Source organism: Xyrauchen texanus, chromosome 20 (genome assembly GCF_025860055.1).
Source record: "Xyrauchen texanus isolate HMW12.3.18 chromosome 20, RBS_HiC_50CHRs, whole genome shotgun sequence".
Classification (NCBI taxonomy): domain Eukaryota; kingdom Metazoa; phylum Chordata; class Actinopteri; order Cypriniformes; family Catostomidae; genus Xyrauchen; species Xyrauchen texanus.
The window spans coordinates 12,329,870-12,353,635 of record NC_068295.1 but is presented as its reverse complement, the minus strand read 5'-3'; the positions used below and the strand labels follow the sequence as shown (position 1 = coordinate 12,353,635).

General features: G+C 38.9%; 1 pseudogene; it reads left to right on the top strand.

Annotated features, from left to right (window-relative positions):
• The first annotated feature begins 1,234 nt into the window (after positions 1-1,234).
• Positions 1,235-23,766, top strand: LOC127660316 (molecular chaperone MKKS-like; annotated as a pseudogene).

Here is a 23,766-nt window from a genome sequence, read left to right as displayed (position 1 = left end):
ATACCTGGATGTCCAGAACTAGTGGTGGTATGGACCCATTGTAAGGTCTTTTCCTGAAGGAGCCATGGTATGTAGGTCTTATCAGATGTTCATGGGGAGTCGGGACCTGAATGTGAGATTGGGTGATTTCTATCATGATGGCCCATTGGATGGAGCTAAGATTAATGACATGGGAATGATAGGTTCCGAAGTCTGGTTTTGGGTGTCAGACTTAAACTGACAAGAGAGTGCATTGGCTTTGGAATTATATGTACCAGGACGATATGTAACGGTGAAATTGAAATGCCTGGATTCAGTCTTTTGGCCAGCATAAATATTCAATGCTTTGATGGTCTGTTAGCATGAGGAAAGGATGTCTTGCCCCCTCCAGCCAATGTCACCATTCCTCAAGAGCTGCTTTCATTGCCAGTAATTCTCAGTTGTCCACATTGTAGTTTTTCTCTGCAGGAGATGGCTTTCAAGAGAAATAAGCGCAAAGATAGAGTTTCGGAGGCATACCATGTTGTTGTGAAAATATGGCTCCAATCCCCGTGTTGGAGGCGTCTACTTCAAATGTGAATGGGTTATTGGTGTCAGGATGGTGCAGAATGGGGGTGGAGGTGAAATGGGTCTTCAAGATCTTGAAGGCCTGGAGGATCATTGTAGACCAACACAGTTTGGTGCCCTCTCCCCTTAACATAGATGTCAGTGCAGCAGCAAATTAACTGAAATTCCAGATAAACTGTCTGTTGAAATTGGCGAACCACAGTAAGCACTGCAACTCCTTCACGGACGTGGGTTGAGGCCAGTTTAGTACTGCACGTACCTTGTTGTCGTCCATGGCCAGCCCCTCTGAACTGATGATGTAGCCTAGGAATGATGCTTTAGCACAGAGTTGGTGGTGGATTAGACGCTGAAGGACTGTTCTGACATGGGCGATGTGTTCTTCCAGGGAGTTTGAGTAAATGATATTGTCGATATGTACAATTACCCACTGGTTCAACATATCTCTGAACACATAATTTATGAACGACTGGAACACTGAAGGACTATTAGCCAATCCGAAAGGCATGACCAGATATTTGTAGTGGCCATCGCATGTGGAGAATGCTGTCTTCCATTCAACCTCCTCCCAGATGCGAATGAGACTGTATGCACTGCGATGGTCGAGCTTGGTGAAGTATCTTGCGGTGTATCATCCAGAGGTAATGGATAATGGAACTTTACCGTTATGTTGTTGAGAGCAAGGTAATGGATGGAAAGACGGAGCCCGCCATCCTTCTTTGCCAACGAAGAAGAACCCGGCTGCCGCAGGTGAGATGGATGGTTGAATGAAACCCTTTGACAGTTCCCCCTCAATGTAATGTCTCATAGATTCAGCCTCGGGTTCAGACAAAGGAAAAATCCTCCCTCGTAGTAGTGTAGTGAACTTGGCAACAGTTCAATGGCACAGCCACCACAGGCCTTACTAAATGCTTTAACAAGGTCATCATACTCAGAAGTACTCTGTGACATTAGTGGTTCCAATGGAAACAGGTGAAATTGGCTTTAGGCAGCTGGAGAAACAAGTTGAGTCCCACCGGGAAATTATTACTTCACAGCAAGAAACATGAGGGTTGTGTTGTTGAAGCCATGGTAATCAAAAAATTACAGGGTTGTGTGGCGAATTAATGATATAGAGGCACGTCCTTTCTGTGTGAATCATGGCAACTTAGAGAGCGATATTGGTGTAATGAATGTGCCCAGTCCCCAGGTGACGTCCATTTAATGCTGCCACTGTCAAAGGAGATTCACAGGAGAATAGTGTTATCTCAAACCTCTTGGCTAAATTTTCATCAATAAAATTGCCTGCGGCACCTGAATCGATCATGGCTTGAGTGGTGATTATGTTCTGAGAACCAGTTATAGTGACAGTGGAATCATGACGTTACTCGCCGCGGGTTTAGATGATTGGTGGGCAGTAAGGGACAGGTTACACGTAGATGTCCGGCCTGATCGCAATATAAACACAGACATTGCCTCATGTGGTGTTCTCTCTCCTCCGTTGTCAGATGTGCATGCCCAATCTGCATGGGTTCTGTTTCACATGTGCTGAATATGGTTTGCGATGTGACCATAGGGAAGTAAGTAGACTGGTCTTCGTGAGCGGATGAGATTATCTAGGCGAATGGCTAGGTCAATAAACTGGTCCAGGTTCTCCCTTCATCGTGGCATGCAAGCTCAGATTGTAGCTCCAGACTGAGTCCCCTTCAGAAAAGTAGATTGAGTGTGTCCTCTACCCACACTGTCTGAGCGGTGAGAGTGCGGAATGAGAGCGGTGACCTTCCCCTGTCGGAGTAAGAGTAAAAGCTCACCAGCATTATTTCCTCCCTCGGGATGCTCGAACACTTCTCGGAAAAGCTGGAGAAAATTATTGAACGTGGTAAACCTCAATCCCTCATTAGACCATATAGCAGTTGCCCAGTCCAGAGCCCTTCCAGTTAATAAGGAGCAAACAAAGAGATGCAAATGTCATCAGAGGGATATAGTGTGGGTTGTTGCTTCACAAACATCGAACACTGCATCAAAAATTCCTTGCATTTAAATGATGTTCCATCAAACTGCCAACCCACGAAGCAAGGTGTTCGGAGAGGGGGGGTTATTTACTGGAACATGTTGAAATGCCTGTGGTGGTTGGCCCAATACAGGAATGTGGAGGTTTTGTAAGGTCTTTACTAAATCCTCCATTAAAGCAGTCAGCCAGGTGACTTGTTGTTGATGAACAACCACAATATTTGCTTGAGCGGAAAGCTCTGTAGACAATTGGAAGAGCGCCGCTGGTTCTGTAGTTGGCGAAGTCTTCTGTAACACAGACTCAGATGAACTGCGGTTTAGATCCATGTACGCTTTATTAGAAACGGTGCAAATCATAAACAGACAGGCAGGATAATCTCCAGCAATAGAACAGGGTACACAGATGAGAGACGTGGTAATAAACAGGCAAGGTTCCGGGCAGACAGCAAACAATCGAAGTATAAATCCAGGTGAACAAGATGTAATCAAAAGGCAGGCATCAGAGAATCAAATTGGGTGTAACTCTTTCCCCGCCAAACACGGAATTTTCCGTGTTTTATGAAAAAACGCTTCCCCGCCAAACACGGAATTTTACGGGTTTCCGTGTTTTAGGTGTTATACGGTAAGGAAGACCCCTCCGCATGTTTTGAAAGAGTACGCAACTCTTTGATCAAAGAAACAGACTGCGATCGTCTCAAACATGAAGAAGTGGAGTATTGAGAAGCTCAAAATATCAGACATAAACATGCCTTTTTATCAGCTTTTTGTATGAAATGTTGTTTTTTGACAAAACCGACCTCTGTTCAAGTCGCAATAAAAAAAGAACAAATGAAGATAAAATAAAATCGTTTTTTTGCCTAAAAGCAGAGGCTCAGATCTTTATTGTGATATATAGCATCTTCATATATTCATGGAAGAAAATATTCTGCGGGCCATTAAATTTTAGCGAAAATCGTCAAAAACCCTGGCGGTGGCTGGCAACTTTTTTTTAAAAACGCTGGCGGGGAAAGAGGTAAACAGGCTGTTGTCAAACACAGGCAGGCAAAATCAACCGTGTAAACGGTAAGAAATGTTAGCCATGGCAAAACAAGACTTCGCATTGATTCTAGTTAGAACAGGCTTAAACAGTCCTTGAAATTGGGAACAGGTGTGAGTGTAATCAGTCCAGGTAGGCATGCTGGGAAATGTAGTTCACAAGCTCCTAGAATTCGGGTGAGGGAGACCTCTGGTGGTGAGCAGGAGAAGTTTGTGACACATGCAAGTTTGCACATACATTTACATTCATGAGCACAAAGATAAACCTCCCAAGCAAGGCTAAATATTCACAGGTGACAAAGGTCCTAAACGTTTTATAAGGAGCTCAAATTTAACAGGACACTATTTGTGTGAACCTAGGAGGGGAAATCATTCTAAGCCTTTCTGCATTTTGGGCTCCAGGGCCAATGAAAACATGTAACTTATGAAGACAATGAGGTGGGGAAAATGAGGTAAACATGGAGGGTGTCTCCCCAGGGTTTTCCTTTAATTACTTAGACTGTGGCAATTATCTAATGTTAATGTTATTACCAGTGTCTCTGACAACATAAATATTTTATTAGTTAGTGTTATTATCTGTTGTGGTATTGAAGCTGGTATTGAGAATCGTAAAATTTCCCTACCGACTACTGAAATGTTGGTAATTTTGTGATAATGTATAGACTTTATTGTTCATGGTAGATCTTGCTGCAATAACATGATGAAAAAGTAGATGTCATTCAATAGAACTATGAGCATCCCTGCTGTAAATTATGACGATGGAGGCGTATCTATATTTGACAACCATACGTAACATAAAATAATTATCATATGACTGTAGGATATTACATATATATAATTTAGAGATAGGTGTAGACGGGGACATTTAGTGTCCGTGTTCTCACCATAATATGTAAGGAAATTTGGGGTCTCAAAATATGTGAGCAATGAACTAATAAAACTATCCTTATTCTACATTATTTTGTCATTAAATATATAATGGAATTAGTCACGTTCGATAACCATTATAAATTAGATAAATGAAAAATAACTAGATTATTTGTCTTTTCCACCATTGAAACCATATTATATCGATTTCAAATAATAAGTCTAGTTTTATCCCCTCACACTTTCTATTGTACAGTATTATGATTAATTCACTTATTGAAGTAATATTATTCTCATGGCTTAATGAGAAGAATATCACACGTATTCAGGTACAGCGTTGAAGTGAAATCTTTTAGAAACACGAGTGACGAGATTATTCATCAAATATACCACAGTCAAATCATCTTTGAATACCGATAAACTTTATTGCTATTCTAAACATAAATCTAATCTAACAAATATATACATGAGAGAGGTTGGTGAGTAGTGACAGAATGTGAAATGAAAGGAACTTCATGGAGTCTATCGACAATGCCTTAAAAACCATTTATCCTCATTTGAGTCTACATCGATTTGCTATTGGATTACTCTGAATATTTAATCAATACACCAGCCCTTTGAGCACAAATTGGAGGTGTACTTTCGTGTATTTGGTATGTCCAGGTGTTCTTTACGTCGAAAGTACTTGGTTAAAAGTTAATTCCGTCGATGTGTAGTCAAAGTTTATTGTCTGGTATGAATGATGTTAGCTGTGAAGCGAGGCCTTCTCACTCCTTCTCGGGACGTCGAGCCCCATGTATAACAATTAGCGTACAAAAGGGCTCAAAACTAAGCGCTTTTCATGTGGAGTTCAAAGCGGTGCGAATCATTTGAATGTGACTTCACAATTGCTGTAGAATAGTGGACAGCCACAGCCTGTCAGGCAATTAATAGTGTGGAGGAAGAGGGTGTAAAAGATTTACTGTGCATTGCAATGAATACGCAAACCTATGGGGACAAGTTCTTTCAATATGTTTACCTCACACTTAGGCTTTGGGAAACCTTTCATGTTACTTGGTGTTATTTTAGTGCTTTTCTATCTTTATACTGTAAAAGGCTAAGTTTGGAAAATTTTCATTTCATATTGTTTTCTTCTCTTTTTTTTTATTAGGAACTAAATGCATTTTGACAGGAAAATAAATATGTATAGTCATATTTCTGAACTATCAAGATCTGTGATTAACTATGAAAAATTGACATTGCCAATGCTGGGTGTTCTATACATGACAGTACCGCATTTTAGAGGTCATGTACTGTACTGTGTACTGCATGTACTGTATCACATTATCACTTGCTCTGATAATTTGTGAAAATGTATGCCTTTGACATTGACAATAAACATTTACCTGTTTATTTTATACTTTTATATTTGCTAGTGAATGTTTAATTTGAAATAGTGCATTGCTGATGTGCATCAGTGCAGGTGTAGTTTTGTAGCAGTTCAAGTGTGGCAATGCAGTAGCAGTACAATTGTGGTCATTTGGAAGCAATATTCCTGCAGTTTTCTATACTCAAGTACAAGTGTGGTCATTTGGATGCAGTATTCCAGCTATTTCCAGTACTGCAGTAATACTGCGTCCAATTTACCACACTTGTACTACAGTTAAAAAAATGCAGTTATTTTTTGTAAGGGTGAAGAGCACATGCACAAACAAACAGAAACACGCCCTCATTCCCGTGCCTTCCTGTGCTCCGGAGAGAACCATCTGGCATTGCCTTGAATGCCTGAGGGCGATATGTGAAGATCTACCAGTACAGTGAAGTTCCCACACTTTGAGAGAGAGAAAGAGAGACTGAGAGTATGTGAGAGAGAGAGAGAGAGAGAGAGAGAGAGAGAGAGAGTAAGAGAGTAAGAGAGTATCTGTGAGAGAGAGAGACACAAAACGAAGTCATATCCGAGCTGCTTGAATGGCACATACAAATCCATAGCTAAAGGCAAGTCACACCATCCCCTTCCTCTTGTCTTTGAGCAATTGCTGCCCCCGCCCCTCTCCCCACAACTTTTACAAGCTTTGTAAACGTATCTCATTAACATTCAGTAATGTCAGTAACCAGATACACTTGATCTCAAAGACGATGTTGTTAAAACCAAAGTTTGTAGCTAAACTCAAAATTTAGCCATGCTGAGGAGTAACAGAATGGCTAAAGGAAACAGTTTACCAAAGGATGCCCTTGTTAACCTATTAGTTTATGGAAATGTGATGAGAAAAGGAACATGGTACAGCTTGTATTAATAAGGGCCACATTTCGGAGGGCTGCAGAACATCATCTGAAGATCGGAAATCTTGGAGCACGACGTCAGCACATCAGGGACAATAAGTCACAGACGACTGCGAGATCCAGAGCCATCACAGCCGTTTAAGTGGTTGTTACATCTCCACTTCACACCGGCCTGATTATGTTTTACACATGAGCGCAAGAGCGAGCCTGTCGCTACACTCCGGTCCATTTCAGCCTCTGACACAGGCTTTTCCAGGACCACCTGCAAGAGAACAGAGAGGAGCCAGAACTGCCCTGAATCATGTCAACACCTGAATGCAAAGCTATGTGTGTCCACATTGATGCTGTAGGGATGCAGCTTAAATGACAGTGGGGGGACAAGCTAATGACATCAGAGGAGAGCAGCTAAAGGAGGAATTTGCGATCCTGAAGACTCAATCCAAAAAGAAATTCCCCTTTTCAAGATACACATGAATGACAAATAATGACAGTGCAAAACCCATTCTACGAGAGTGCCTGCTAATGCTCTGCTAAAACGTAAGTAAGTGAGTGTTTTAGTGAGCTCTGGAGAGGAGGTGAAGTGGCCCAGACCAGGCGGTATGAGGGAGGGTAATACTTTTGATTTGTGTTGTTTTTCTCCCTCTGTTTTATATCTCGTCTGTGTCTTTCTCTCCCTTCCCATAAGTGATGATTTACGTCTCCCCATACTAGGGTTGTCACGATACCATAATCATATCTTACGATACTATACCAGCTAAAGTATCACAATACCAAGTAGTATCATGATACCACACGATAGTATGTTAATTCTTAACACAGTTTGTCATAGTGATTCTTAGAAACTAGCCATTCCACTTGTTGCTCTGGGAGTGGTGAAAATAACTGATGGATGAACTGGGAGAAGGCTCAAATGGACTAACTTGTCACCTAATACATTCTTAGTTTGATGGAGAACAAAAAAAAAAAGAAAAAGAAAAAACCTTCACCGCATCAAAACGGCCAGTTCAAACGGATACAGCTTTAAACTTTTACTCCATTATTTGTTTTGTTATAATGTTGGTAACATAAAAACACTGATATTTTAATGTTGAAAAGACTGCTTTGAGAAACTGTTTCATTATTAAAACCACTTCAGCCCCTCTCACCTTGTAAATAGCAGCGCGAATGCAGATTACACACACACCGCCACTGAGACGTGATCAAACCGATCTGGGTTGCGCATCCCAAAAGCATCGCAAGATTAAGTAGATTGAAGGAACCATTGGTGCCAAAGGTTTCTACAATCTATTGAGGCTTATGATGCTTTTGGGAAATGCAGCTGAACATAAGTGAGAAGTTAACTCCTCCATGCATTTGAAAAAAATAAATGAGTGCAACTTTTGATTTTTAAACAATAAAAATAAACATGAACCATGTTCCTTTTCTCGTCACATTTCCATAAACAATAAAAAATAAACAATACCATATAAGGGGCAAATTGTAAACAGCATTTTGCGCTCTTAAAGGGCACTGCGTGAAGGGGGTGCCACTTGAAAAGACTACATTATTAATGTTATTGCAGACATAGGTCTGATTCAAATGAAGGTTTTAGCTAAAATAATATTTCCTACCATATATACAATTATGGTTCTGTCGTATTAATGGTACTACCATTTAAAAAATACTGTGGCACCGGCAGTATTTGAAGCTTTAGTATCGTAATACCGTAGCACCGGTATACTGTGCAACCCTATACCATACTGGAGGATTCTACAGCGACTGAGTAAATAAAATGTCTCCAGCATTCTCATTTGTCTTATACATCTGAATTTATCTCCAGTCAAACATGATTATGGCACAATATTAGCACAGAGACAGGCAGCTATGGCCAAATAGCTTTGTTTTTACATAAAAGCATTTTTTTCCTCTACTTGCTGCTTTGTGTACATGAGAGTAAGTTTAGCATTGAACACAGCCATGCTGAACTTGAAGAACAGGCTGCCCCCTTGTGTTAGACTCTAGACTCTTGGATGTGTCTTTGAATTATAAGTGGCTATATTTGGGTGGTGGCGTGTGAAATGCAATGAAATTAAAGTGAATGTTACTGAGGATAATATTCTACCAAACATCTCAATTTGTGCCTCAGGGAAGAAACAATGTCATAGAGGTTCGGCGAGATAACAATAACAGAAGTTACATTTTTGGGTGAACTATCCCTTTAATCCTTCACAGACAAGCAGAGACAAAAGCTACAAGAGGAAACAGAGGAATCCTTATGTATGAGGAGGAAACTATGTGTCTATGTGGAGGACAGCAGGTCCTTTACAAAACACTGGGCGGCTTTCTCCTCACTTCTTTGTGCTGTGGCCATTTTGCAACTGACCAGTGGTTTCGGTTGACTGCCTTCCACAATTACCGTGGCGTGGGAAAGCATTGGAGGGGATGGACAGGAACTGTCAATCAGGGAATGAAAAGGAGCTCAGCGATGACAATCGCATGATGTGTCTTCATATGCTGGCAGGAGTGGCCTCTGGAACTGCTGCGCTATTGTATGCTGTCCTGTTTTCTCCACTTTCTGTTCGAAATCTGAAATATGCCATTACAAATGACTGCAGGAATGTTCCCAGAGTTAGAGAGGCATTTTCAGTCTGTTTTTTTCACCAGGCCCTGTGTGAAAAACCGGACTATGGGACAGCTTGAGGGAACAGTAAAATGGATTTGCCTAAAATGGGAGTCTGTCTGAAAATATAAAAGTTAAAGGGATAGTTCACTTACCCATGTTGTTACAAACTCATATGACTTTCTTCTGTGGAACAAAAAGGATATGTTACACAGAATGTTAGCCTCAGTCACCATTCACTTCTATAGTATCTATTTCCATACATTAAACTATGGAAAGAAGTGAATGAGCCAAACCTCCAGCCAAACATCTTCTTTTATGTTTCATATGAAGTCAAGCCGATATGGAACAACATGAGGAGGAGTGAATGATGATAGATATTTAGGTAAAGTGTTTAGAAAGGACAATGAGACTCGGTTGTTGAAGGATTTGTGCCGTTAGTGTTAAAGATATAGGGGGCGGGGGAAGATGTCTGTAAACTTCTTGTCTCTTGGATTGGATGTTTTTGCAAGGAGCAAGACAGTCATGTTATAAGTTACAGAGACCCCATACTGGGAGATTTGCAGTGACTGCACTAGAAATGTCAAAAGTGCCAGTACTTCATTACAAATTATTAAAATTAAAAAGATGTTGTGATACCATTGTTTCTGCAAGTACAGGTAGTACCAAGCATCGACTCAATTTGATACATGTGCATTGTCTGACTGACATAAGACTGCTTTCAAATGCTTACAGATTAATTTGACGTACTTGGGGAAAAAATAAATGCACAATGAATCTAATTAAAACGTGATTGGTCCTTGTATGATGTTTAAACCCCAAATGCAATTGAATTAAATAAATATACTGTCTGCATGTTCTGCGTTCTTTACAGTGAAAGTGTGAAGCTGCTCATATGCTAAAATCACAATAGAGCAATAACTGCTTATCTGGAATAAAAGTTTGATTCAACTGGCGACAGAAATGTGTGAATATTTAATAGTAAAATGTAATATTCACTTCTGTTGTACTGAATAGATGTTTTTAATCAATGTTTTCAATTATACTGTGATGCTCTGTTGTGCAGCACTTTATTTGACAAAACATAAGACACATAACATATTGTGTTTTATGCTGTGAAGATCTTTATATTAGCACCTAATTTGCTAAAGAAAAATGCAATGTATGTTGAAATGCAATTATTTTTATTTTATTTTATAAATGTTTTATGAATTCATTTTATTAAACACAATTTTGATGCTGTTGATGTTGACTTAATTGAAAAACACTTGATGGAAATATGATTTATTATTTTTCATAGTGTCTTTGCTGCCAGATCACTCTTGTAAAATACATTTTATCTCAATGAGTTTTATCTAGTTTATCCTAGTTAAATAAAGGTGATTGAACTGAACTGAACAAGCAGTTGTTTTATTTAATTAATTCATTTGATATTTAACTTTTTAAAATGGGCTAACATATTTTATCCATTTTTGCTGTGGTATTGAAATTGGTATCGAGGATCATCTTTCTTGCAGATATATTTTCAAGTTGCACAAGCTGGGTTTGTTTGCGGAGTTTCTTTTGTTTGCTGAGTTACCTTTTAAAATGGACTAGGTTGTTTATCCTCTATGTGTGAATGTGTTAAATACCTGCAAATTTCTACAAATCTTAAATTGGGTTGAGCAATGAAAGTCTTTGACATTTCTGTGTCATTTTCGAGAGGAATAGTGATATTGTGTCCAGGAAATTCCTTTCCAATAGGAGCTTGTGTTGTTGTTTTTGGTCTTCACCCTAAGAGCAGTATTAATCATTGTATATAGGGCTTGAAAGAGGTAAAGAGCAAGGGAAAGAGATTGTAATGCTGTCAAACAACAACTACTTTTTTTCCCTTTTCTACAGTATATCCTTTTGTTAATTGATCTGTTGAATGCACCAGAGGCTTCCTGTGTGTCAAGAACCTCCTGATTAAACTCACTCTTATACCTTTCTCTCTTTATCTGATCAGAATGACCTGCCAAAAAAAGATACAAAGGCACTGGAAACCAAAGAAACTATAAAAACAAAACTGTGCTCAGACCGAAGTCCACGGCTCAGGCCTGTTGTAATGCTAAGCTGTTCTATTTTCTGCCTTCAATCGCTGAGTCAATAAATGAAGCAATCACAACACGGGCTGCTTTTGTTTTTTCTTCCTGCCTCTGCTATGCATCATTTGCAGTTCCCAAGACGCTCCCTTGCTACCTTCCCTTATCTCTGTTTCTCCCTCCCTAACTGTACTTTCACCTGCCCTCTCTTTTTGATTAGTGTCGGCCGTCGGCCCAGGAGCAGTTGTGCAGCAGTTGCCCATTTTCCACCACATCCCTGCCCTTCTACCACTGCTATCACTGCTGTGAGAACTACAACCCCTTTCTCTGCACTTAGCTCCAGGGCTAACATTAACCAGCCACAGATTTTTATGGAGAGAGAGAGCGAGAGAGAGCGAGAGAGAGCGAGAGAGAGAGAGAGTGAGTGAGTGTGTGTGAGTGTGTGTGGCAGAAATAGTCTCACTCAATAAAACTCCCCTCTCTGTCTAGATCCTTCTTTGTCTCTCAGAGAGTTGCAGGTCGACAAACAGTCTCCCGTGCCTAAGGGGAACTCTTTAGATCAATTGTCGTTGCCTATTAGAAGCTTAAAACCTTGGTCTTGACTTGGTGGTTTTTTATGGAGTGAGTCATCTGGCATTTCCTGAAGAGGGTCAGCATTGGTGCTGTGAAACTTGAAGGGAAAGAGAGCCATGAAACACAAACAAGTTGAACTAGATTTAAAAAAAAAATTTAAGAAAGTGAGTGGAGCTCACTAATGGCAGTGCAAAACTCACTGCCATTATGCTAGGGTGCTCTGGGTGGTTGTCAGGGAATTGCTATGCGGTTGCTAAGGAGTTCTAAGTGGGTATTAGTGTATTGGAAGGCAGTTGCTAGTGTGTAGCTAGATTGTTCTATGTGGTTCCTAAGTAACTTACTGGCCCAAGTCAAAACAGCATACCTCTGAATACTCTTTTGGCTTTGGTCCCAAAGTTAAGAGGATGTTGAATCTACATATTGCAGCACTTCTCAAAACTCGCATAGATGCGTTTTACGTCCTCAAGTCTTCAGAATTTGGTCTATCGAGGTAGTTAGACAAGACTAACTTTCAAAAGACCATAAAAACGAGAACACACTCTTTAGCCAGAGAGTCAGGGCCTCAACTTGAAGCATGAGTCACCTTACTTAGGAGCATTTCTTTGCCTATCAGAGTTGCACTTCAGAGAGGAAAGATGGCATTTGCAACTAGGAACAAAGCAAAACCTGATCTGGTGCAACACAGACCGGATGATATAGATTCATAGGCCAAGTGATCGGTCACACATATGATGCATGGAGTTCACTTCAGTAAAAGCCATTTTGTTTTACAATTCGGGGGATTCCTTTGATCCCCATAATTCTATATACAGGGTTCCTGCACTTTTTGACCTATTAAATAGCTGTGATTTTTCCATGATTTTTAAGATTTTATTAATTTCCATGATTTTCAAGGCTTGGAAAATAATTTTAAAGGGATAGTTCACCTTAAAATGACAATTCTGTCATCATTTACTTACCATCACATTTTTCCAAACTTGTATGACTTTTTTCCCCCTGGAAGCTCACATGGTTAACTTTTAAGAAAACTTCCTACTGGCTGCTAAACAATTTCTTACTGCCATTGGTCCATGTCATCAACAGGTGTGACCTAAAGCTCCACCTACTTTAAGGCCAAAAGCTGATCCCTGTTCAGTCGGTCAAGATCAGTCAACACTAACAAACTAGCGTGCAGTTATTAGTAAGCTGGTGCAAATGTACCTACATCTGTACGATCTTTTGCATAGAGACATTTTCCATGACAATTCACATGATATTTTTTTGTTTTGTTTTGTTTTATTTGATCTACAAAAGGAATCAAATCTACTCAAATACTCATAAGTGCCCATTCACTCATACCATCTGCAGCAAAAGCCATTCACACATCAGCCCAAACTGATATGCTCTCTTATCATCATTCTTTTGTGTTTTTTGCATATTAACACTTTTATACACCAATTTTGCAGTAGTATCATAAATTACAATAACAGAGTGAAATAGGCACATATTATGACCATGTATAGCATGTTATTAGCACATTAGCACCATGAATTCAGAATGTAAACAAGACAAATTAAATATTATACTGCTTATGCATTACTTTAAATCATAATCAAATGGTTAAAACTGCTTTTTTTACTGACCTCATGTGAATTCTACTCATAGAATGAGGCATAAAGTCGTTGATTAGGAATTTAATGTCATTAGTTAAGTTTACATGTAGTCTTGTGCGTCCTGCATTCCTCGTATTTAAATGCTTCTCTAAACGCCTCTCACAGTGGTGTGGCAGGTGTCTGAATGTTTGCAAACAGTATACCGTTGCTCTGCTGTCTTGAACTTCTTTTTAACCCTGAACGAAGAAGAACTTCTCTGGAAGCATATTGGGGCCGTAAAATTCTCTGTGTTCTGAAACAAGAAGGAATGCCATCTAAACAAGAACACCGAATTTCTTATGCCATTTAAGGGATTAAGAGAAAGCATTAAACACACCAAGGTTTCTTCCGGGAAAGCTACTTATGTGAGAAGGGTATAACTGCTGTATAACTGTGTGAGTTCCAAATCGCCATTAAAGATATAGGCCAAGGCTTTTTGGAGTAACCCTGCCAACTTTTGGAGATTCTGCCCTCATTTGGAGGTTTCCGGCCGGAGGCTTCTGGCTTATGTGGCCATGTAGACACACAAGCGGCGTTCAAACAGGTTTTTGAAGAGTGCGTATTTGCTAGGAACAGACTGAATAACAAATTTCATAGGATGGAGCCCAACAACAAGTCATCAAAACAATTCTGGGAGTAAAGTGGGAAAAGCACATACACTATAAACTATACAGATTTATAAACACCACTTTTTCATCACTGTTTCACATATATGTGCTGGCACATTGAGGGAATACCAGAGTTTAAATAAATGGAAACCCCACTTTTGAAGTGCAATTCCACTGCAGATTGCGATAGAAATGTGTGGAAACAAGCACAGCAACAACTCTGGAATATCTGAAAATAAAGTGAAGCAACAAAGAATAAAATAGTGAAGTCTTCCTCTGTTCCCATGTTTGTTATTTAGGCAAGTGTCGCGGGGAAATTACGTTGTTGGGGAGAAAGTTGCTTATTGGCCAAGGTGCATGTATACAGGAGTAAAGAGTATGCTACTTATACAGTGCATGTAAACCGAACAAATGCTTTCAGGTGTCCATGTAAACGTATTACTGTATTTCATGGCGACAAAAGTGGTGATGCACCAACTAAATCATGGGATATTTAGCATTACCTTCTATTGTAATTGAGAAATTTGAAATAATTACATTCTTGTTTTAAATTAACAAAGAAACAAAGTTTTTATTTTCCTTTGTGATTTAATAATTCATGCATCAGAGGATTAAGTGTGTAGGGAGTTGATTATGCACTCAAAGCCTCTCAATATTATTAATTACCATGCATGGAAGCCAGAGGTCAGAAAAGTTTTGCGAATACAATTTAACTGCAAAGCAGAGCTGAGAACTGGGCCAGCTGATGGTATTGTTTGCTTCCCTGGTTTAAATGTCTCCCTGTGGTCACATTGTTGGGCATGATAGTTCCTTTCTCAGAGAGAGCTACATATAACAGTATCATTATGTGCAGACTGGGAGGGTGCAGTTAGCAAGTGGTGCTCTCCCACAATGAAAAACAAAAAAAAAAGGAGAGCGAGAGAGAGAGAGAGAGAGAGATGATGATGATGATGATGATGATGATGATGATGAGTAAGATGTAGCCAAAGTCTGCACTTAACATGGATGGATATGTGTTATCCACAACAGCATCCAGAAACTGGAATTAAAGCTTTATTATATGACACATCCACAAGAAAAGAGACCTGTGGCTTTTGTAGTGCTTAATAGAAACATCTGATATTCATTAGCACTGACATTCATTCATCTGGCCAGAGGATGAATAGACAGGGCCAGTCTAGTATGTATGTTAGAGAGAAACAGGGGAAAGACTTTCAGCTGGATATAGAGAGACGCATGATTATAAAAACCGCAAGCAGGGACATCACCTGGGAAGTCTTTTTTTTTTTTTAAGCGACTATGCTGGTATGGAACATATAATACAACCTAATGTTGCAATTAAAACATGTTTGTGTGTGTGTGTGTGTGTGTGTGTGTGTGTGTGTGTGTGTGTGTTGTTTGTTACAAAATGCAGGGCAAATACATAATGAATACGGGCAAAGAACATGAAAATTAGGAGCTAACTTCTGTAAACTACATAATGTTTACAGTTTGACAGATCGATGCTACAGAAAATTGTGTTTTTAATGTGTGTTTTATGTATATGGAGTCTATTGAATAATCTTATTCTTTTAACTGTACAGCACTTTGGTATACTCTGTAGTTTTAAAGTGCTGTATAATTACATTTGATTTGATTTGAACTGTACTACCTGTGACTGATACCGACCATTGCTGAGATGACTGCCCCCTCTAGTGTTTGTAAAATGAACTATGTTTACTTATTACAAACAGCTACGAAAACCTTTCTATATGTTTCATGTGTTCTTTTGGTTATCTAATAATACAAAGAGGTATAAAAGGCAAATATGGTGGCAGAAAATTTAATGATCAGTGATTTTAAGAAGAATTTTAAGAAGAAAGAAGGACAGTTCCTGTGAGAAAGATCTTGATTCATCACCATCGCACCATTAAACTGACCTACTGTAGCTCAAGGGTAGTTGTCACTGCAAGTTGTGCATTGTAAAGTCAAATCAGATGAATAGTATCTACTAAAGTGTGTGTGTGTGTGTGTGTGTGTGTGTGTGTGTGTGTGTGTGTGTGTGTGTGTGTGTGTGTGTGTGTGTGTGTGTGTGTGTGTGTGTGTGTGTGAGCGTGTATTTATCACTTTGTGGGGACCAAATATCCCCATAAGGATAGTAAAACCCGAAATTTTTGACCTTGTGGGGACATTTTGTTTGGTCCCCATGAGGAAAACAGCTTATAAATCATACTAAATTATGTTTTTTGAAAATGTAAAAATGCAGAAAGTTTTCTGTGAGGGTTAGGTTTAGGGGTAGGGTTAGGTTTAGGGGATAGAATATAAAGTTTGTACAGTATAAAAACCATTATGTCTATGGAAAGTCCCCATAAAACATGGAAACACAACAAGTGTGTGTGTGTGTGTGTGTGTGTGTGTGCGTGTGTGTGTGATTTACGAGGACAATTTTGTAAGTTACAAATTAGTAATTACAAGGGTATTATGCTATAAATGTGATTTATGAGGACATTTCTAGTGTCCCCATAATTCAAATCGCTTAAAAATCATACTAAACAATGTTTTATTGAAAATGTAAAAATGCAGAAGGTTTTCTGTGAGGGTTAGGTTTAAGGGTTGTGTTAGGTTTAGAGGATAGAATCTATAGTTTGTACAGTATAAAAGTCATTATGTCTATGGAAAGTCCTCATAATGATAGGTAGACCAACATGCGTGTGTGTGTGTGTGTGTGTGTGTGTGTGTGTGTGTGTGTGTGTGTGTGTGTGTGTGTGTGTGTGTGTGTGTGTGTGTACAAATTTTCAAGTGTCTACTTGTTTCTTGGGGTTCCTGTAGCTCAACTTGTAGAGCATTGGGCTAGCAATGCCAAGATCATGGAAGGCTGTTCAATTCCCAAGGAACCCATAAACTGATACAATGTAAACCTTGAATGAAGTTGCTTTGTATAAAAAAATGTCTGCCAAATGCATAAATACACATGTTACTGTCTACTATCAACAAACAAAATATAAAAGATTACATAGTAAGATCCAGTGGCAAATACGTTTACATACATTGACTACATTGCTAAACAACCACAGACAACCAAAATATGGTTAAAATCTCCTAATTTAGTGAAACCCAAATCCTTATAGTGAAATATTCGTGTTTACTAAAGCGGCAGTTTAATGGAACAGTACAAAATAAAAATAAAAATATAACAAAAAAAGGGAAGTGAAATAGTCAACACACTCTTTTCCTGAACGATTTTCTGGGACTGTTTATAATTTAATTGGCTATAACTACTTTACATTTTTGTTGAAAACGACTCGAAGATTTTAACGAAACAACAATAATGAAAGAAGCTTCAAAATTGTCTCCCGCCAACAGTTTGAAACTTGCCCTGTCACGTTAGGACCCCAGTGCACAAGTTGCTATAGAGACACAGCCACGAGCAGGACTGTAGGACTGAATTATAGTCACACACTTAGTGTTTACAGTTAGTGAATTCAAATTCAGTTATTGTTTTAGATTTAAATTTTTTATTAGAACTGGCACATTTTGGATAGCACATGAGACCCATGTGTAAAACATAAATACAGACTGCCAGGACTTTACTGTACAGTGTTATGGTTTAAAGAGCCCATATTAGGCTCATTTACAGGTTTATAATTTATTTTGGGGGTCAACTTGAATAGGTTTACATACTTTAATGTTAAAAAAAAAAAAAAAACATTATTTTCCTCATACTGTACATTGCTGCAGCACCTCTTTTCCCCCTCTGTCTGAAACACTCTGTTGTAGCTCCTGTCTATTTAAAGCCTCCACTTTCCGATTTGAGCGATTGTCGGAAATGTAACGCCGCTTACCATAACTGAGATTCAGCTCCCTATGCTTCCTGACGAGCACATTCCTGAGCAGTGCATTCCTGAGGCGGGAATAGCTATGTCACAAAAGTAATGGCTAGACTGCAAACCAGGTGTTTCAGGCAGTTCAGGAGCAGTGTTTTCTGTGGGAGAGTGTAACTCCCTTTGGCGTGGACTTTGTGCTTTGTAAATTTGCAGACCTTTTCTATGCACAAACAGCTATATTACACATGAAAGCATTAAAGGACCTCTTTAAGGCATTTCTTTCTTATATATTCAGTTGACTGAACAAAACGTCAAACATTGCGGTATGCACTAGGCTCGCATTTTAAACTTCACTCACAGTACTACATTTCACGCAAGGTACTGTTATTTTTTTGGAATAGAAATGAGCAACATGAGTTGTTAGGATCCATCTTTTTATATAGATTTTATTTTATACATAAACGCGCTAGATGAATGGCCTTTGACCGTCTCACTGTATTTAAAGTGTCTAGCGCAGGAGTGTGTTTTTCAGACGCTGTGACACATGGAAAGAACGTAAAACGTCTCGACACCTGCGTTCTGTTCTGTGCCTTGTGTCTCGATTTTTTTAGTGTAAGAGACATACTCAGTAATGGCTATGGGCCTACTGGCAAATTGAAAAAATCCACAACAATGTTGGGGTCACGTGCTGATAACGTCAACCTCCACAGTGTTGCTCAATAGAGTTGTTTTGTCTGAACCACTTCTCAAACTGATCTCAAATGCCATTCAGCATCACACCTTACATTACAGTGACTGTGGGCTGTTTATGGGGACTTTCACTTTCCAACTTATCAAACACACACAGAAATATGGCCTCAGGACTGTTGCAGCATCCAATGTATACAAACAGCTTTTGGAGACAGGTGTGGTTGTAATGTCCAAGTGGACTTCAGCTGTTCTGATTCACTAGTTGTACTGGCCTGCACCATGCTCAACAGCAAACCAGCCTGCATGTTAAATAGAAGGGAGGCGCATTCAGTTCACTAATCACACAGGCCTTCCTGTATTCCATCCCATGCAACCTCTCCATTGAGGTTGACTGAATGTGTCGAACAGTCTTATAACTACTGTCTGTTTTACTGAGCCATTTCATGTCAGTCAGAGACAAGTGCGCATCGCATTACAGATAATCTTTATTCAAATGCTATACTTATCTCAGTACATTATTGTAATAGAACAGAAAATATCTCAAACCAAGAAATCTTCACTGCCATTTCTAGTTACTGTATGTTCCTTCTTTATGATGACACGGGAAAGTTCTCCAAACGCATTACAAACCAATATTTCCCTTTTACAACTTATATTTGAATGCCTTTTCAATTAGTTACATAAAAGTGATTTAGCCTACTATTGGATTGATAATGATTACTTCTGTTTCAAGTGCTTAACTACATACTTTTTTGTTCTAAATGTGAATTAAATGAAAATCAGTGTTCAAAATCAGTCTGTTCAGTTCATTATTTATCCAGCTGAAATCGCCAGTTCACACACACCAGTGAAAGAGTGCGAACGCACAATCAAGAGTGCCCGTCCGGTGCGCCTGCGCACATATTTACGGCAAATGTATTTGTTTAAATACCGATATGTGCGTGGAAAATCGCGTAAGCACATCTCAATGCCAATTTTGTGCGTACGCAACGTTTATACATCAGGCCTCTGGTCCTTTCAGTGTGGTGCTTTTCAGCACATCTTTTGCAGGTGATTTCTCAGACGTTTATGCAAATTTGGAGATCCATAGAGGGGTGGACCCAGAACTTGATATCCTTCAGCAGCTCGTGCAGCTTGGGGAACAAATTGTTAAGGATAATGTGAATTTATTTGCATGTCAGAGAGTAGTGCACCCACTCCTTCAGCATTATTTGAGGGGAAATGAAGTTGTCGTGATGGAGAGACTTGGTCTTGCCTTAATGGAGCCATTTAACCAGACAACGGGTAAATTGCACTATTGGGATAGTTCAGCCAAAAATTTAAATTAATTGCATTTATTCCATCTTTCACTCCTCATTCATCATATCCTGAACACTTGTTCCATTTGTTGGACAGATGACATATCAGAGAGCAGAACATGTGTTGCAACTAACACTGAGGGAGTCCCACGCCCTTCTTGGAGGAGGCTGCACTGAGACACTTCTGGCCTCCCATATTACACACATGGTATTCTATTTCACCATAGTTACACATCACATTGCGTTTCATGTGTACTATATTGATTATAAAGTTTCACTTGAACATGATAGTTTCATTAGTCACAATTTTATGAAATGGTTTATACGTTAGATGTTCTTTATATCTTCAGAATATTTGAACGTGAAAATGATTATAATTCTCATTCATTTAATTGAATTTACTCCACAGAATCAGTCCACAGCCGCCGAAACAGCTGCAATTCTAGGTGTCTCTCACTCTGAGTTCCTCATGGCAAGCGAGGTATTCTGCAGTTCTCTTCACACTGTGGCTCTTTCCTTAGAACACGATGGAACAGTCTCATTGACCTGACATATGCCCTCCGCTGGGTCACAGATATAAACTCCCAGACCTTTGCTGGGTGAACCTGTTGCTGTGGCCTAGTGAAGGACAGATCCGATCTGGAGAAGACCCCTCTAAATACTATTTACCATGTTTTCACTCCTGTTACTATTGTAGAATAATCATTTTTTAGATGGTATAATAATCATTCTTAGATATCAAAATACTTATATGAGTTTCTAGGCCTTTGTGTGAGCCAGGAGAGAGCATATGAGGTTACTAAAAGTGTTGATGCTGCAGAGAACACAAAGAATGGTATACAACCTTGAAATACAGGATGTACTTCTTTAATCAGTTATTATATGAATGGTGTCTTGTATTTTTGCAGCTGGTGTTTTGCTGTTTCTGTTAATTAGTAGTATTCTGACATATATCTTTGGTGTATTTCCTTTATGCTGACACGTATCTCTAAAATATATGGTGTGTCTCATTAAAATACAGGATGCACTTCTTACGAAAACACTTTTAATAAGTTAGATATCTCTTATATGATATGTTTCTGGCATGGTGTTTTACCTTGATGAGTTAAATATCTTTGGAGCTTGTATTTTCTTTCATTAATCAAATGATACTGTGTATGAACAAACAAGGCCGCCTCATTATGAGGGTACACTGAAATGTAGGGCAAAGGTAAAAGGTATGTGATGGGGACATGGCTGTTTGTCTCATACACAGGTGTTTCTAAAATTGATGCACTTTTACCATGAACTATGACTTATGTCAAAAATAAGTGGAGTTACCAGTTGATGTATGTTTTCTAAAAAATAATTAGATGGGGGATTTTCCACCAATATTTAATTAGTGAGGAAAATAGAATATATTGGTGGCGAAGGAAAGAGACAAGAGTAATTATTCTATTGGTCAGAGATAATGGGCAAGAAGATAACAAAAAGGTATATAACTGAGAACTCAGGAGGATAGAGTCAGAACGGACAGCTGGCTGGTCTCATGTTTGTTGGTGTTCAATAAACTACAATTTTGGCATCTGGAACTCAAGACTCCGAGAGTTTTCTTAAAACTTAGAGAGATTCATCGTGATATTCCACGACATATCTTTGGCGCCCAACGTGGGGCTGGCATTGAGGTCAAGGGGGCAGAGGTCGCTGGTGGGACGGCTTGCACGAATCGCACAGAAACACTGGCGCCAGAAACTGAGGTAAGCATCTTTGCTTAAGGTGTTTTTGTGTGATCTGTGGTAGCGAGTCCCGGTAAGTGGCTTCCCTAAGACTTTTGCCAGTCCGGACATAGAATAATTTGAACTAATTGGCTAAAATAGAGGCGAGTTCCAGATTTCAAAAATAGGGGGGTGGGATTGTTTAAAGAGAGTTTAAGAAAGTTTATTTGAAGAAGGTAGAAAAAGCCTGGGGTGAGTCGAGAAGCGACGCGTGAAAATTCCCGGTTAGGTGCATTTATTCAAGGTTTTGCCAGAAGAGTGGCTGAAAATCCTGTACAGGTGAAAATCATAACACGGGTGGAGAAGTGAAATTCAGTAAAATTCCTCCAGGTGTTAGATTTAGTTATTTATTGAAGTGTTTGACGGAACCCGGACTGTGTAGAAAACGGGGAAATGTTGAACTATGTGCATGTTTGAGATAATGAATAATGTGCATGACTAACTATTGTTGGTGCATGTGTGCTTACGGTACTAAATGCGCTGTTTTTGTGTTTATTCAAATGCATGTTTGCAGTGTTGATGATGTATTGTGTGCAGAGGCAGAATAATACAGAGAATCAGGTGCACAAAGGAAATGCTAAATGAGAGCAAAAGTGGAAATTGAATTGAAACAGTGAATTGAATAAAACAATTGTTGAAAAAGTATAAAGACGCAAAATGGCACCGGATTCTCTGATATCTCCCTGCCTTGCTCTCACTCACTGGTCAGCTGAACGGACAGCTCTGTGAGTGAGGGGAAGGGGAGATTCAGAAGAGAAAAAATAGAATAATTGGGAAAAAGATAAAGAAAAGGCAAAAAGTTTTCCATTACAGTGAACAAGACTAGAGAAAAATGCAGAGACAAGCGAAGTTTTGTAAAGTTGGAGATCAATGCAGATCTGAAGAGTGGGAGAGAGAATTGGAAAGAGCGCTGATAGAGTTAAAGGGAATCAGCGATCATTTTTGGAAAGAATCAGAGTACATAGATTACGCAGGGCAGAAGAGAAAATTAACTGCAAAAAAGAAGGAGTTAATGAGAGCCTTAACTGAAGTGGTGAATTTAGGAGAAATAGAACAGGAGTGGCCATTTGTTAACTGGTTGGATGTTGCGGTTAGGAACATAGATCCTAAATTATTTGTGGATCACATAACTACACTCTGTAAAGCAGACCATAGAGATGAGATAGATATATACAAGGGACATTTGAAAGTGTCAGTCAAGGAGGCAAATATTCCTTACTTGAAATCTGAAGTGGCACATTATTGGGAAACGTTGTTTTAAGAGGGCAGACTTGGATAGGGAAACATAGATATGCATGATATAAAGCAGAATACAAAACTTAAGTGTGTATTGCTAATATAGACATAGATAATGATGCATTACTTATGTGAAAGCAATGTATTGCTCATGTTGAAATACATATGTAATCAAAAATGAAAGTATAATGCATGATAAAGCAAATAATTAGAAAAATGAATGCATTAGTTTAAACACTTGTGACCATGCTGTATGTATAAGAAATAAGTAATGTATTATCTTATTATCCAGTTTAGACTTTGTACCCAAGATGTATGTATAAGTAGTATGTGAGGTATAACCATGTTTTAAGAAAAGTTTTGTAATTCACAAAATAAGATTATACTAACAAACATAAAGCATGAATAAACAAATAGATGGTTTTGAGAAGAAATAAAGTGAAACCATATAAGCAATAAAAGAAGGAACATAAGCAAATAATAAAATAAAAGAATAAGAGAAAATAAAAGTTAAGAAAATAAAGAAGATAACAAAAAGGTATATAACTGAGAACTCAGGAGGATAGAGTCAGAACGGACAGCTGGCCGGTCTCATGTTTGTTGGTGTTCAATAAACTACAATTTTGGCATCTGGAACTCAAGACTCCGAGAGTTTTCTTAAAACTTAGAGAGATTCATCGTGATATTCCACGACATTACCACTGACAATCAGCCCAGAATATTAGATTCATTCCCTGCCACAGAATGCTTTGAATGAAGCCATTGAGATGGCTAATTTTGTTCTAGATGTTAAATCCATGATCAGGGATGTAAATTAA